The sequence below is a fragment of the Aquarana catesbeiana genome, linkage group LG04 (assembly GCF_042186555.1).
Source record: "Aquarana catesbeiana isolate 2022-GZ linkage group LG04, ASM4218655v1, whole genome shotgun sequence".
NCBI classification, from domain to species: domain Eukaryota; kingdom Metazoa; phylum Chordata; class Amphibia; order Anura; family Ranidae; genus Aquarana; species Aquarana catesbeiana.
Window position 1 is genome coordinate 27,883,413 of NC_133327.1, and position 17,066 is coordinate 27,900,478.

The 17,066-nt window shown below is 42.1% G+C and overlaps 1 long non-coding RNA gene across 3 annotated transcripts in view; it reads left to right on the top strand.

Annotated features, from left to right (window-relative positions):
* LOC141139117 (uncharacterized) overlaps nt 1–6,968 on the top strand; it is a 150,001-nt gene extending 143,033 nt beyond the window's left edge. For all 3 annotated transcript variants that reach the window (XR_012243718.1, XR_012243719.1, XR_012243720.1), the window contains 2 exons: nt 6,206–6,383; nt 6,506–6,968. This is a non-coding gene — a long non-coding RNA (uncharacterized lncRNA). The remainder of the gene's footprint in view (nt 1–6,205; nt 6,384–6,505) is intronic.
* The last annotated feature ends 10,098 nt before the right edge of the window (nt 6,969–17,066 follow it).

The window sequence follows — 17,066 nt, forward strand, 5'->3', positions numbered from 1 at the left end:
GTATAATGGCATCAGGAAGTAGACTAAGTGCAGCCAGAAAAGACAGTATGTCAATTTCTGGATACTTACAAACGTAACCAAGCTATGGTGTGGTGCAAGGACTGGGCCAAAAAGGGTTGCCCTTCCCCGGAGCTGAGGTGGCAAGGGATCCAACACATGACAGGCGCAAACAGGCATCATCCACAGAGCGCAAACCATCTCCTCCACAAGGTGGCCAATAATTGATCAAAATGATGGAAAGGATATCTGAAATGGATAAGTAAATCCATTAAGATACACCAGAAGTGTTAAACTTGAGAGTAGGAAAGGTAGGGACTTGAAGATAAAGTCACGGAATGTTACCTTTGATGTGCTAAAGACAGAAGCTTTCCAGAGCTGTGGCGTCTGCACGTGTGTGGAAGAGAGGACTGCGCCAGGGGGGACGCCTGATATGCAACCCGCCTGCGCCGGCGATTACCACCAACATCACGCTGGGCTGACGAGGCATGGGGCAGGGCCCCTGTCTGGGCGGCGGAACCCGCCCATGACTGGCGCCACCACGTCCATCTTCCAGATGGAAAGGTCTGCGCCCGCACAACGGTGCCAACCAGTGACGTCATGTGCGGGAGCAATGCGTGGCGCTGATGCGATTCTGTCTTTAGCACATCAAAGGTAACATTCCGTGACTTTATCTTCAAGTCCCTACCTCTCCTACTCTCAAGTTTAGCACTTCTGGTGTATCTTAATGGATTTACTTATCCATTTCAGATATCCTTTCCATCATTTTGATCAATTATTGGCTACCTTGTGGAGGAGATGGTTTGCGCTCTGTGGATGATGCCTGTTTGCGCCTGTCATGTGTTGGATCCCTTGCCACCTCAGCTCTGGGGAAGGGAAACCCTTTTTGGCCCAGTCCTTGCACCACACCATAGTTTGGTTACGTTTGTAAGTATCCAGAAATTGACATACTGTCTTTTCTGGCTGCACTTAGTCTACTTCCTGATGCCATTATACTTTGTTATTTCAGAAATCCTATAGCATCCGCCCCTGAAGAAGTGTATTCACAGAAACACGTCGGACACCAAGGATGTAGCCACCGTGCTTTCTATAGGATCCTACTCTTATCAATTTTTTATGCATCATTTTTTACATCATGTTGTCTTGTGCTTCCCAGTTTTATATGTATAATTTCTATATGACATATGTGTTACCTATTCATTGCTCAGATATCATGTTGATTGTTTTATATACATGTATTTATGTAGGACATGCCTGGTGCACATGCACAAGCAACCTTTTACATGTAATATACACCAGTATGATTTTTATGCAATAAACTTGAACTTTTTTTATCTTAACCCCAACCTGTCAACTGGCTCATTTAAAGTCCCACTGCCTGCCCTTTTTTCACCACACCCGATTAGACCCCCCCAAATCCGATCCCCCAGCAGCCACCATCATAAGCCGGAATCACACCTCTGCCGCTCCCGCTGGCTTCAGGTGCTACTTGGGGCTTGGGGGGGGGGTCCAGATGTGTCACCCTATCACTCAGATAGCCCCCTATACCGCCCCCCCTCGATCCATCCCTGCTTTGGCGGCATCTCTTCCTCCCCTCCTGTGGCCTGCAGCTTCTGCTCCTGTAAACTGACAGGCTGGGGATCGCGGCGGGGGGGTGATGTTTGGGCTTTGGGGGGCTTGGTAAACATGTGTTTACCACCCCCTTAATGTAGCACCATGGGAGCATGCAGTGATCACTATGATCGCTCCTATATGCCCACTGACATCTGATAATAGTAACCGCAAGAGTTACTATGTATCAGACTGTGAGTTTATGAATGAATGGAATCTCTATACAGATTCCTTTCATTCAAGTAAAGCGATACAGAGAAAATAACTATCTTCAGTCCCTTTCTCTGTCTCAAAAAAAGAGATATGTCTGTTTAGACCTCTGATATCTTACCATCTCAGCTTCTCCTCCCGGCCAACCCGATCCATCCTGATTGGCCAGGAGGAGAAGCCGGAAGACGATAGCAAATATTCATTCCCCATTATCACAAGTGGGTGGGTTTGGGGTGCAATACTTTGCGTCCCGAGCCCAACCTTTTTCAAGCCAATTAGAGCCTCAGGCTCTAATCATGTGGCTTGAAAAAAAACTCATACATGATTCCCTCGCCCTGCAGGGGGATGTCGCCCCTTCACCCCTAATGGACCGGCCGCTCCTGGAGCGGACCCTGTCAAGCAGATCCGCCTGTTCAGCAAGGGATCTGTCTGCTGATCCCCGCTGAGCAGGCCAATGACAGGTCCCTGTCTGCTCCCCTGATGCAGAGCAGACACGGACACAGCCCGCTGTTCTCTATGGGACAGTGGGATGGAAACGGACCACCTGTCTATCATGGGATGCCATCCGATCTGATCTGCTAGATGGATGGGGAATGGAATCCCCATCCGTCTGTTTTTAGTGGGCACATGTCAATTTACCTCAGTCTCTTCATAGAGAACAATGGGTGGTCCGATTTTGCCCGCCTGAAAAACGGACATGCAGACCCAATTGGTGTCCTTGTGTGAAAGGGGCCTAAGGCCTTGTTCACACAGGGCATACAAAGCGTACCTTTACAGGGATGCACAGGTGTTCCGTGCATCTCTGTGCAGGCAGTACCATTGATGTAATTTGGGATGTAGTACCTGCACGAACAGAGCTGATGCTCCCAATTTTACATCCATGTATGTCTGCATGCATATCCCTGAGCTCACACTGTCTGCGTTTGGGGTCATGTACCCACACCCACACGAATGTCAGATTGGGAACAGCAGCTATGCCTGTGCAGCCGTTGCATCCCAATTTACATAAATGGGACTGCCTGTATGGGGATGCATGGAACACCTGTGCATCCCTGGGCGGGAAAACATTGCCCTCCATGGGCATACACTTTAGAATGCCACATGTGAATGAGGCTTTAGTACTAATTTAGCAGGAGATTTGTAAGTTATGTTGTGTTTATGTGCAATATTACTGATTTTAGTGTATTTTTAGTGAAAATAGCGACATGATGAACATTTGCGCAATTATTGCAGGGCCCAAAAAATCAATAGCACTTTTTTAAATTTTTTTTTTATTCTACAGGTCATGTGGTTTTAGAAAATGTCTAGTTTGAGGGGTCTTTATAAATTATGAAAGCTGTAAGTGAAAAATAAAAAACAGATTTTTAGAGAAATTATTGGGTACGTTCGATTTCCACCATTTTGCAAAAGGCTTAATGTAAAAATTAAAACTTTTTGATATTTATTAACTCCATACAGTTTAAGCTTTTATATTTAATAGGGATTTAGCAGGCATTTTGTAAAATTATCTGTGTTTTTATCTGCTTATAATGGTTTTAGTGTATTTTTTGCCAATATATTGGTTTGATAAACATTTGCGCAAATACACTGGGGTCTAAAACATTAGTAGCACCTTCTTTTTATTCTAGAGGTCACATGCTTTCAGAAAATATATGGTTTTGGGGGTCTTTCACAAATTCTGAAAGCTGTAAGGGAAAAATGAAAACCTTCAGACTTTTTGAGAAACATAGATATTTACACTTTTGCGTCTGTTCAATCTTCACCATTTCACAAAAAGGCGCAATTTAAAAGTTACAAATATTTGTTATTTATTAACTCATTACAGGTTAAGCTTTTATATTTACTAGGACTTTTGTAAAATTTGCCGTGTTTTTATCTGCTAATAATGGTTTTAGTGTATTTTTTGCAAATATATTGCTTTGATAAACATTTGCGCAAATACCGCAGGGTGTAAAAAAATCAGTAGCACCTTCTTTTTATTCTACTGATCATGTGCTTTCAGAAAATATATGTATTGGGGGGTCTTTCCCAAATTCTGAAAGCTATAAGTGAAAAATAAAAAAGCAAAGGAAAAAGTGTAAAAATGGTCTGGCCACATGAGTGTACAAAATGGAGCTCAGGGCCTGGCAGCGAAAGGGTTAAAAGCATAGGGTTGCACTGGACACCGAGCACATAGCACATATATGTGCTTCCTGTGGAGGCTCTCAAAATGTGGAGTTAGGACTGCAGAAAATACTGGGGTGCCATGAAGGGTATTTGCAAATGTGTGCAAACTAAACCCCGGTTTTAAACGCATACTGTTAGATGGAATGATTGGTTGCAGGCTGGTCGGTAAGTTGGGAATTTCTTTGGTTTTGTTTAGCCTGCATTGCCCTTCCATGTGCTCCCTGCTGCAAAGGCCAGTTATACGTAGGTGAGGGCAGTGCTCATTTGTTTGTACTATTGGAATACTGGTGAGGGGATGCACTGGAAACCTTTGCTGCCATTATGCTATGTGCTGGGTGTCCAGTGCTCCCCTGTGCCTTTAAGGTGGGCTCCCTCCAGGTTCACCTGCCCTCCGCCTATCCATTATAATGCATGTGCTTCCACTGTGGAGGCTCCCAAAATTTGGAGTTAGGACAACAGAGAATACTGAGGTGCCATAAAGTGGCTCTGCAGCTTACGCATGTACTGTATTTGCAAATGTGTGCAAAGTGAACCCCTGGTTTTTAACACATACCGTTAGACAGGGTAATTTGTTTGGCTGCAGGCTGGCCGGTAAGCTGAAATAGGAATTTCTTTGGTTTTGTTTTGTATCTGTATTTATATTCACAATGATTATATGTTTGGGTTTATTTTTATGTGCATTTTTACATGTAAGGTAACAATTATTTTTATCTAAAAAAACTGATTAAGTAGGTCTGCACTATCTATTATACAGTATATATATACTTTTTTGTGTTTAATGATTTCACTAGGGTGTTAACTGTTGCTGAATTATCCATATGCAAGATTACATACAGTATAGTGTATCATTAGGAGTAGTGTGGGGATATACAGTAGGAAAGGGAAGTCAACCTCTTCACAATAGATAAATCTGCTGGATTGGTGGATCGTTTTTTTTCTATGTATAGATGTGTTACTTGCAGCATATTGCTGAGAAGTACTATAATTTACAGAACGTTCCTGATCTGCACAAGTGAATGCAGCACCCCTGATTTTGCCCAAATTATGCTTTACTGGAAGTTCATATTAAACCAAAATTATGTATTTACACGATTTTCACTAGTTGCATTATTAAAAAAACTGTATCACATCTAAAAAGTGCTTTACAGCTTTTAATTTGAAATACAAACGTGTCTTATCTTAAAAAATGTGGAAATTGAAAGGTCTTTTTTCTACAGATGTGACAGTTATTTTCTCCACTTTCCTATGACTCAAGACATAACGAAAGCTGTTGTTTGTGATATGACCTATGCCACTATGCAGTTTTTTTTTTTTTTTTATTATACATGTGAAAGAAGTAAGCTGAATATAAATAAAATTATTCATTTTTTGTACATTGTTTATAATTATATACAGTGCCTTGCAAAAGTATTCACCCCCTTGGCATTTTCCGAGCTTTGTTGCCTCACAACCTGGAATTAACATGGATTGTTTGAGGATTTGCATCATTTAATTTACAGAACATGCCCACAACTTTGAAATTTTTTTTTTTATTGTGAAGCAAACAACAAATAGGACAAAATAACAGAAAAAGTCAATAAGCATAACTATTCAACCCTCTAAAGTCAATACTTTGTAGAGCCACCATTTGCGGCTTTCACAGCTCCAAGTTGCTTTGGATAAGTCTCTATGCGCTTGCCACATCTTGCCACTGGGATTTTTGCCCATTCCTCCTTGCAAAACTGCTCCAGCTTCTTCAAGTTGGATGGTTTGCACTTGTGAACAACAATCTTTAAGTCTGACCACAGAATTTCTATTGGATTGAGGTCTGGGCTTTGACTAGGCCATTCCAAAGCATTTACATGCTTTTGGCACTTATCAATAACATTCCATTGATGTTACACTTTATCACATAGATCCCATCACTTAATTAATTTTTTTTCACATACTATCCCACCACCCAGTATCATCACCTTCGTAAGGTGAGGCATGAAAATATAGAGCTTGTTTAAAGTGATTTTTGTTCATCAAGTACTCTATATACTCAGTTCAACCCATCATATATTTACATATCACAATTTAGATCCAAAAATTATTAAAATATGAGCAAAGGGACAATATTAATGGAGACCACCCTATTAATTGTTTTGAACATTAAGCTGTCTGGCTACATAGGACAATACGGAAAACTCACCTGACACCCGCTGACTACATATTAATTTTTACAAATATCAAATTACAGGTGCCTCGCCCTACACCTTCCCCACTGGGTCCAAATGCATGGCTCCTTGCAAGCCCCTTGGACTATGGACGCGCCCAGAGGTGACAGAGGAAATGAGCAACATTGTGGGACCACCGCACGCAACGGTTTTTATTATGTCAAACTATGCGACACAAGCCCACTTTCCTATTCCCAAATGGTAAGTGCTTCGCCATATGTATGGAGATGTACTTTCAAAACTTTCAAAATATCACGAAATGATCTATCATGTTTTGTATATTGTAGAAAATCCTAATGGAATTTTTTGATGTATCTCTTTAGAATTTAAACCCCCCCTGAAGAAGACCAGAAAAGGAAGAAGGGTTGAAATGCATTGGGGTATTCATGGGGATTCATATGGATAGTATTGATACAATGTAACTGTACAATTAGAACTTTTTTAATGAATTGATTGCCATGGGAGATGGTCCTTTGTTGTAGCTTGTGTCGACTACTGGAAATTTTATGTGATATTGATTGTATCTATGTAATGCATTCTATGTCTGAATTAACCACTTCAATACAGGGCACTTAGACACCTTCCTGCCCAGACCAATTTTCAGCTTTCAGCGCTGTCGCAGTTTGAATGACAATTGCACAGTCATGCTACACTGTGCCCAAACTAAATTTTTATCATTTTGTTCCCACAAATAGACCTTTCTTTTGGTGGTATTTGATCACCTCTGCGGTTTTTATTTTTTGCTAAACAAATAAAAAAAGACCGAAAATTTTGAAAAAAATAAAAGTTTTGCTTTTGTTTCTGTTAAAAAAAATTGTAAATAAGTAAGTTTTCTCTTTCACTGATGGGCACAGATAAGGCGGCACTGACAGGCACTGATACGGCAGCACCGATGAGGTGGCACCAATGAGCGGGTACTGACGGGCACTGACGATGGGAACTGATATGCGGCACTGATGGGCACTGGCAGGCGGCACTGATGGGTGGCACTCATATGCAGCACTGATGGGCATTGATAGGTAGCACTGATGGTTAGCACTGGGTGGCACTGGTTGGCACTGATGGGCACTGATAGGCGACACTGATGGGCAATGAAAGGCGGCACTGCTGGGCACTGATAGGGTGGCGCTGATAGGCGGTACTGATAGGCGGTACTGCTGGGCACTGATGGGCACTGATAGGCGGCACTGCTGGGCACTGATGGGCACTGATATGAGGCACTGATGGGCATCCCTGGTGGCACTGGCTGTGGTAGGCATTGAAGTGGGCACTGACTGGCAGCTGCCTGGGCACAGATTGGCAGCTGCCTGGGCACTCAAAGGAATTTCCCTGGTGGTCTAGGGGCATACCTGGTGGTCCAGTGTGGATCGCTTCCCTGGTGGTCCTGGGCGGCTTCCCTGGTGGTCCTGGGTAGGATCCAAAGGGGGGCTGTGCTGATAAACAATCAGCACAGACCCCCCTGTCAGGAGAGCAGCCCATCGGCTCTCCTCTACTCGCATCTGTCAGACGCGAGGGAGGAAAAGCCGATCACCGGCTCTTTCTATTTACATCGTGATCAGCCGTGATTGGACACGGCTGATCACATGGTAAAGAGTCTCCGTCAGAGACTCTTTACCTAGATCGGTGTTGCAGGGTGTCAGACTGACACCCCGCAACAACGATCGCCGCAATGGGGGCGCGCAGCGGCTCGATATTCCTGATCACGTTATATGACGTCCGATCAGGGATATCAAACCACTTTGCCGCCGTCATTCTGCAATAGGGCGGGTGGCAAGTGGTTAAATAACACTTTTACTAAACATGGTTACTAAACATTGTTTCAGAAATATTTTGCTGCTCAAAAGCCCCCTGGGTAAACTTTTCCACTAATTTTGCAAGCATTTACATGTTGCCCCTTAAACCACTCAAGTGTTGCTTTAGCAGTGTGTTTGGGGTCATTGTCCTGCTGAAAGGTGAACCTTCGTCTTAGCCTAAAATCACACACAGAGTGGTACAAGTTTTGCTCAAAGATATCCTTGCATTTAGCACTATCCATCTTTCCCTCAACTCTGACCAGTTTCCCAGTCCCGACTGCTGAAAAACATCCCCACAGCATGATGCTGCCACCACCATGTTTCACTGTGGGGATGGTGTTCTTTGGGTGATGTGATGTGCTGGGTTTGCTCCAGACATAGCCTTTTCTTTGATGGCCAAAAAGTTCAATTTTAGTCTCATCAGACCAGAGCACCTTCCTCCATACATTTTGTGAGTCTCCCAGAAGCCTTTTCGCAAACTCAAAATGTGCCATTTTGTTTTTTGCTGAAAGTAATGGCTTTCTTCTGGTCACTCTGCCATAAAGCCCAACTCTATGGAGCGTACGGCTTATTGTTGTTCTATGTACATATACTCCAGTCTCTGCTGTGGAACTCTGCAGCTCCTCCAGGGTTACCTTAGGTCTCTGTGCTGCCGCTCTGATTAATGCCCGGTCCATGAGTTTTGGTGTGCGGCCGTCTCTTGGCAGGTTTGCTGTTGTGCCATGTTCTTTCCATTTGGTTATGATAGATTTGATGGTGCTCTTGGGATCATCAAAGATTTGGATATTTGTTTATAACTTAACCCTGACTTGTACTTCTCAACAACATTGTCCCTTACTTGTTTGGAGAGTTCCTTGGTCTTTATGGCAGTGTTTGGTTAGTGGTGCCTCTTTCTTAGATGTTGCAACCTCTGGGGCCTTCCAAAAAGGTGTGTATATGTAATGACAGATCATGTGACACTTAGATTGGACACAGGTGGACATCATTTCACTAATTATGTGACTTCTAAAGGTGATTGGTTGCACCAGAGCTTTTTATGGGCTTCATAACAAAGGGGGTGAATACATACGCACATGCCAATTATCATTTTTATATTTCTGATAAATCGTTTTATGTATATATTTTTCTAATTTTACTTCACCAACTAAGACTATTGTGTTCTGATCCATCACATATAATTCAGATTAAAAAAACAAACATTGAACTAAAGGCTGTAATGTAACAAAATAGGTAAAGGCACTGTATAGTGTATCATTAGGAGTAGTGTGGTGATTAGGGATGAGCTGAACACCCCCTGGTTCGGTTCGCACCAGAACCTGCGAACGGACCGAAAATTTGCACGAATGTTAGAACCCCATTATATGTAGAAATTTTGCGCCAACTCTTATAAAGTGAAGCAGCCAACACAACAACCTGACCCGTGTAAATGTGTGAAAAATAATAAAGTGTGGCGCTAAAAATAGGTAAAAGTGCACAGTACTAAGGTATGTGCAAAGAGTGTTAGTACTGATTTTGTAAGGTGAGTTAGGAGATAGTGGTCTCCATAAATGTATACCAAATACACTAGTGATGAACCTAGGAGTGTATGAGGGGATAATAACCTCCCCACCCAAAATATCGCATAAATAAAATCAACTATAAAGTTACATATGCAGTGATATAACTACATCCATTGGGTGAAACAACTCAACTGATACCTGAAGATTCAACTGCAAAGTATAAACATGAAAAAAAAGGACAAAAATATATGGAGTAATTAGAAATGACGCAGTGATGTGTATTAAATAACCTGCGACCCTAAAAATAGACCAAAATGTGAAATTAAAAGTCCTTCAAGGTAAGGATGTTTAAAGTCCACCACCATACGATGGGATGATTCTGGATCATTTCTTATCAATCTAGGTGCAGACAATCCTTTTAGGTATAGTAGAGCAGGAGCAGTTGGACGTATCCCTGCGCATAGGACAATTCTTCCCTTAATATGGTGATATTAACTCAAACAAATAGATGTACAATGCCCTTACCAGACAAGGTGGACTCACAGGCCCTTGGCGGTGAGTCAAATGAGCTTATACCGTCAAGCGGTGTATGGCTGTAAACCCGTAAGGTGGTCCCGGAAAGGATCTCCACTGGTGTTGCTGAATGGCACATCTATAGCCCAATAGAGCTCGACAGATGTCATCTAATGGTGTATCCTCGGCAAGGCTCAGCCAGAATCCAGGGTCGGTCTCAGTCATCAAACAAGGGAAGGAGGTTTCCTCAGTGACCGTTACCATATAGATGGGCAAAAGAGGAAAAAAAAACTTCCACATAGTGTAAATCTTTCTCAAACGTAACAACGTTTATTAAAAAAGGGGTACTTTTGCAATCAATGCAAAAATTGGGCGGTAAAAACTCGGCTCAAAACAGTATAAAAAGTACCAAAATTTAAAAATGTTACGCAGTAGGTGATGGTAGGGGTGAATACACAAGAACCCGACGCGTTTCGTCCTCAAAGACTTCTGCTGGGGTATGAATTAGCCCCCCATCCACTAAGCTTATATATACTTTAACTAACATTCAAAAAAATTGCATTGGCGCTGAAGCCGGGCTTGACTTCCGGGTAGGGGCGGCGTCATTGGTGACCAACAGGTCACATGTTGTTAGAAAGGCCAATCCTGTCCTCCATGGTTGGTTAGGAGCCAAGCCTCCCTTCCGGCCTCCAATCAGCGGTGACGCGTCTTCCCTAGTATCACATTGACCACGCCGCGGTCACGTGATCTTTTTACTGCGGGATGACGTCATACCGCTCAGGGTCTGCGTGTCACAGGCTATAGGAAGTGATAATTTATCACTCCGAGGCCTGGAAAGCAAACAGTGTGGCGATCGTGGATGGGGGAATATTTAAAATGAAGTATACCTAATCAGAGATACCGGAAGTCATATCACCGGATCTTTACATGCCAATTTCAGACACAGTCCACTATTGCGATGCCTACAAAGATGGATCCTTCCTAAAACATTTGTATGTCATAAGACTAGTGGAAACATAAACAATTAAAAATCAGGGTTATATGAATTCTTAGTGAGACATCAATATATAATAGGGAAACATACAGTAATATGGATCTATCATAAGACATTTAGATGCAGCATCAAAAAAAGGGAAATAGTGATGCAAAAAATCAAAAAATTATGGGTTTTGACCATGCCTGTCAGCATAGGCAGGCTTAATTTACATATAAAAACCATTAATAGAACACTAATGGTCCCAATGTATGTATAAAAACAAAAAGGGGCTCTTGAATAAAACCCAAAAGGGTGAGGGGACCAGGGAAAAACATATATATATCTATATTTTAGCCAAAGTCCACCCCACCATCCTAAACGTAAGAAGTATTGGTGTAATGGAAGAAAACAAGAACAGTGAGGAATGCGTGACTAAGGTATGTGTTGGTGGGAGATCAATGTGGCTCCCTAAAGACCCCAAAGGGGAAACATGTAGATAGAGGGGGAGGGGGGGAGGAGAGGGGGAGAAAGGGGGGGGGGAATTTTCGCAAATAAGCTTGACGCTATAATCCCAAAAAACTCGTTACAGGCAACCATTAGAGAGGGACATCAAAGTCTATGATTGATTGATAAAGGCATTGATGTCCCAATCAACGTTAAGTCCATGGGGTACATAACATTTAATCAGGTGTATCCAGAAGGTCTCTAGCTTAGAGACGCCTCTTACGCTTGGTTCCCCCCTCCAATGTGGTATAAATTTATCTATAATTTGGAACTTTGTTCCAGCTGGATTTTGATTATGATGGTATAAATAGTGTTTTGGTACACTATGGTTTGTGCGTCCTTTTCTTATAGCTGTGATATGTTCGTTCACTCTTATAGCAAAATTGCGTTTTGTGCGGCCTATATATTGCTTTCCGCAAGGACAAGTGATGAGGTATACAATGAACTTTGTGGTACAAGTGGCAAATCTTTTCATCTTATATTCCTTCCCAGTTGTAGATGAAGTGAATGTTTCGATTTTTCGTGCTTTGCAGGTGTTAAGTTTGCATACTGTGCATTTCCGACAGGGGTAGAAGCCTTTCAGATCATGGAAAAAGGATGAAATTTTCAGAGGTTCTATCACTCCTGGTGCGATCTGCCCTCCTATTGCTGGTGTGCCTTTGTAAATCACTCCAGCGCGTTCTGGGAGTAAAGGGCCTAATATACGGTCGTTTCTTAATACTTTCCAGTGTCTTGTGATAATGTCCTTAATTTGCTTGTGTTGGATGGGGTAATTAGTAAGGAAAGCCCATCTGTGTTTATTTTCAGGGGGTCTCCGAGGGTGCTCATCCAACTGAGATAGTCGGTCGATACGGGCCACTTTTTGAATTTCTTGATCAATTTGTACTTCATCATATCCTTTTTCCTGGAATCTTAGTTTGATGGTCTCAGCCTGCACATAGTAGTCTGATAGATGAGAGCAATTGCGTCTAATTCTCATCAGCTGGCTCCGAGGGACTGATTTCAGCCAGGCTGCATGATGACAGCTGTCGGTTGGGATGTATCCGTTGCGGTCGGTCACCTTAAAAAAGGTTTTAGTTTCCAAATGACCATCGACAGCTGTAATCACCAGATCCAGGAAATGTATTGAGGAGGCACTGGAATGCCAATCTCGTTCTCATTAAGATGGAGCATAAAACTGTTTAGTGAATCCATAGTACCTCTCCATAGGAGGAGGATGTCGTCAATATACCTAGCCCAAAGAACCAGTTGAGGGGGGTTCAGGGCTCTGACGACATCCTCCTCCCACTTGGCCATGAAAATATTCGCCAAGCTGGGGGCAAATTTTGCCCCCATGGAGACCCCCTTGATCTGTAGATAATATTGATTATCGTACCAAAAATAATTCGACTTAGTGGCAAAGTGTAAAAGATCCATGATGAACCTTTTTTGTGTCCTGGGAATGGTCTTGTCTCTTGACAGAAACATTTCAACAGCTCCCAGGCCAAGCTCATGAGGGATATTAGTGTACAAAGACGTCACGTCAGCGGTGACTAATATAAAATCATTACTGTAGGTGATCTGTTGTAACTTAGTGATGGTATCCCTAGTATCCTTCAGGAAAGACGGTATGTTTTTAACTATAGGCTGCAGGTAATGATCGATATATTTCCCTATACGTGATGTTATGGAATTAATCCCGCTAATAATCGGGCGGCCAGGAGGTTGGGTGGTGTTTTTATGTACCTTGGGTAGGTAATATATTATAGGGATCCGTGGGGCAACCGGAACTAGAAAACATTTCTCCTTTCTGTCCAGGATGCCCAAATGCAAGCCTGTATCAATCAAATCCACCAGAGTTCTTTTAAAATCTGTAGTAGGATTTTTACTGAGAGGTAAGTATGTCTAGGTGACTAGGTCCTGGAATAATCAGTCAGCCAATCTATGTGTGTGTGGGGGCTTTTCTTGCATGTGCTCCGCCAACGCATGCCTTTCCCACCTCAACTCCCGGTAAGGACCACCACCTTGGCCTCGGTCCCACCATTGCCACATCCCCGTGTACTGACCTCATGTAAGTACTCAGGGGGACCTATGTACTTCCCCCTGTTATTAACAGTCGCATATAGCACATATATTAATTGATACTTTAACTACGTTTTACAGATACTGTTGAGCATCTTGCCCCTGATGAGTCGTTTACACGAAACGCGTCGGGAATTTTTGTCACGCAGATACATGCTCACAATCCACCAGCAAGTTAGAACATATTTCTTCAATCAATTATGGTTTCATGTTGTGTCATTAATTTTATTTTCACCGCTTAGTGCTGTTTTTACGTGTATATTACATGCATTCATTGTATGTACCTACTTATCAGTTACGACCACTATGTGGCGTCCTGTTGACATAATTGATGTACTCTCGATGCCCTATTGTATGCGCACATACATATGTGTGTATAAACAATTTTGGAATGACATTTATTACAATGTGCTTTTCTCTTATGTGGTTTTTGTTGTGATATGTTTGATACATTTTATGATCAATAAATACACTGTATTCAGTTCATCTCCACGCTGTCTATGGACCTCATTTTAAAGTCCCAAAACTCCCATTTTTCTCTTTTTCATTTCTGGAATTGGACGTGGGGGGGCCACTGGAGTAAATGGTGGCCTATGTTCAGATAGACCCCCCACTTCCATAGGCGGACATTCACTATCATGTATACTTTTTGTCTGGTCATTAGTTTGCCAACTAAAAACATTCCCATTCTGATAGTCACTAAGATCTCTACTGTATTTCTTCTGTTTCTTAGTCTTCTGTTCTCGTTCTTCCTTTTCCAGATGGTTCTTCAAGTTAGTGGAAAGATTATTATATTCCATGCTGGATTTGTGTGGAAGGAGTTTCTCTCTTATTTCCTTAATTTCCTTATCTATAATAATTCTTCTGGTTCGTTTTCTGTCAATAAGGAACCCTAATAAGGAGATCCCTGCCTCATTGAAATAGTGGAACCATGATTCAGTGTCGAGGTCCCCTTGTTGTGGGTGAATTGTCCACCTTAGGCCTCTTGGAACCATACGCTCTTTCGAGTACTGTTCCAAGAAGGCAATATCCCATTCTAAATGTAGCTCAGAGACCATCAGGTTCTTGAGCCTTAAGAATAGGCCTCCTATCTCTGAGTCTGTATTAAGGGCTACAAACACCCCTTTTGTGTTGAAAGTACGATTGGTTCGATACTCAAACACATCCATATTTTATGGATCACCCAGAGTGAGTAGAGAGGCTGCAAAAATAATGTCAAATAAGTGTATAAATTTATATGTAGAAATTTTGCGCCAACTCTTATAAAGTGAAGCAGCCAACACAACAACCTGATCCGTGTAAATGGGTAAAAAATAATAAAGTGTGGCGCTAAAAATAGGTAAAAGTGCACAGTACTAAGGTATGTGCATAGAGTGTTAGTACTGATTTTGTAAGGTGATTAAACACCTTACACCTGATTAAATGTTATGTACCTCATGGACTTAACGTTGATTGGGACATCAATGCCTTTATCAATCAATCATAGACGTTGATGCCCCTCTCTAATGGTTGCCTGTAACGAGTTTTTTGGGATTATAGCGTCAAGCTTATTTGCGAAAATCCCCCCACCTCTTTCTCCCCCTCTCCCCCCCCCCTCTATCTACATGTTTCCCCTTTGGGGTCTTTAGGGAGTCACATTAGATTAGTTCATGTGAAGGAGTTGGGTGAGATTTACCTCTTCTTTGGATTAACATTTTTCGATACTTAACAGTCACTGAGATCATAGCCCATCGTCTTGAGATATTGGTGGGATCTCCCATCAACACATACCTTAGTCTCGCATTTCTCACTGTTCTTGTTTTCTTCCATTCTTTTTACACCAATACTTCTTACGTTTAGGATGGTGGGGTAGACTTTGGCTAAAATATAGATATATATATGTTTTTCCCTGGTCCCCTCAGCCCTTTGGGTTTTATTCAAGAGCCCCTTTTTGTTTTTATACATACATTTGGCACATTAGTGTTCTATTTATGGTTTTTATATGTAGATTAAGCCTGCCTATGCTGACAGGCATGGTCAAAACCTATTATATTATCTATATTATATTATCTATTATAGATAAGGAAATTAAGGAAATAAGAGAGAAACTCCTTCCACACAAATCCAGCATGGAATATAATAATCTTTCCACTAACTTGAAGAACCATCTGGAAAAGGAAGAACGAGAACAGAAGACTAAGAAACAGAAGAAATACAGTAGAGATCTTAGTGACTATAAGAATGGGAATGTTTTTAGTTGGCAAACTAATGACCAGACAAAAAGTATACATGATAGTGAATGTCCGCCTATGGAAGTGGGGGGTCTATCTGAACATAGGCCACCATTTACTCCAGTGGCCCCCCCCACGAACATTCACCCAGCAAACCCCCCCCCCTATCCCTACAACCCATTACAATGGACCTCCGTCTAACCCTGGAAACAGAGGGAGGAATAATAGGGGAAAGGGAAAAGGGAATAGGGATCGTACAGTGCACTACGAACAATACAGACAGGACTACTCCCCTAGGAGACGTAAAACCAGCCAAAGTGATTATTACCACTATCAACCATATCCACAAAGAACTCCAATCAACACTAGGAATCGATTTTCACCATTGAGGGAAGAAAGATCTGATGATTATCGAAACTCCCAATACCGTTATGATTTTAGGGACAGGGACTATCCCGAGAGATCACCGTTTAACTACAATCAAGATGTACCAAAGTATCCATATTCGGGGGGTTTTCCCAGAGAACAAGAATACCCCAAACGAAACCAGGAACAAAACGCGGTATCCGAGGGGGGAGGAGCACCAGGAAAAAGAAAACGGATATGAAAGATAACGGTATCTTTTAATTTAAGTAAAGCTAACTTCACCCCAGCTGAACAGGGCGTTTTAAATAAAGGATTAAAATTTGCTCCTCCAAAGCAAAGTCAATTTTCTACATTCATAGATGTGCACAAATTTGTGCGCAAATTGAATGTACAAAGGTATATTGCGTCTAATCCAAGTGGGCTTTCAAACCCACTCACTAATTCACATATTGTTCACTCCGGTCTAGCCAATCCATCTTTATTTAACCCTCCAGCCCCTATAGCTCCTTCTATCAAAGTGTTCCGTGATTTAGTGTTGGAAGACCTAGAGGCGCTTCCAAAGAAGAAATTCTACACTGATCCTAACATCAAAATCGGGTTAAAATCCCTTTGTGAGCGCAAAGACCTTGTCATCCGTCCAGCCGACAAGGGTGGGGGAATTGTCGTGCTTGACAGAAAAGACTACCACACCGAGATGACAAGAATCCTTAGTGATACTGAGACATACTTACCTCTCAGTAAAAATCCTACTACAGATTTTAAAAGAACTCTGGTGGATTTGATTGATACAGGCTTGCATTTGGGCATCCTGGACAGAAAGGAGAAATGTTTTCTAGTTCCGGTTGCCCCACGGATCCCTATAATATATTACCTACCCAAGGTACATAAAAACACCACCCAACCTCCTGGCCGCCCGATTATTAGCGGGATTAATTCCATAACATCACGTATAGGGAAATATA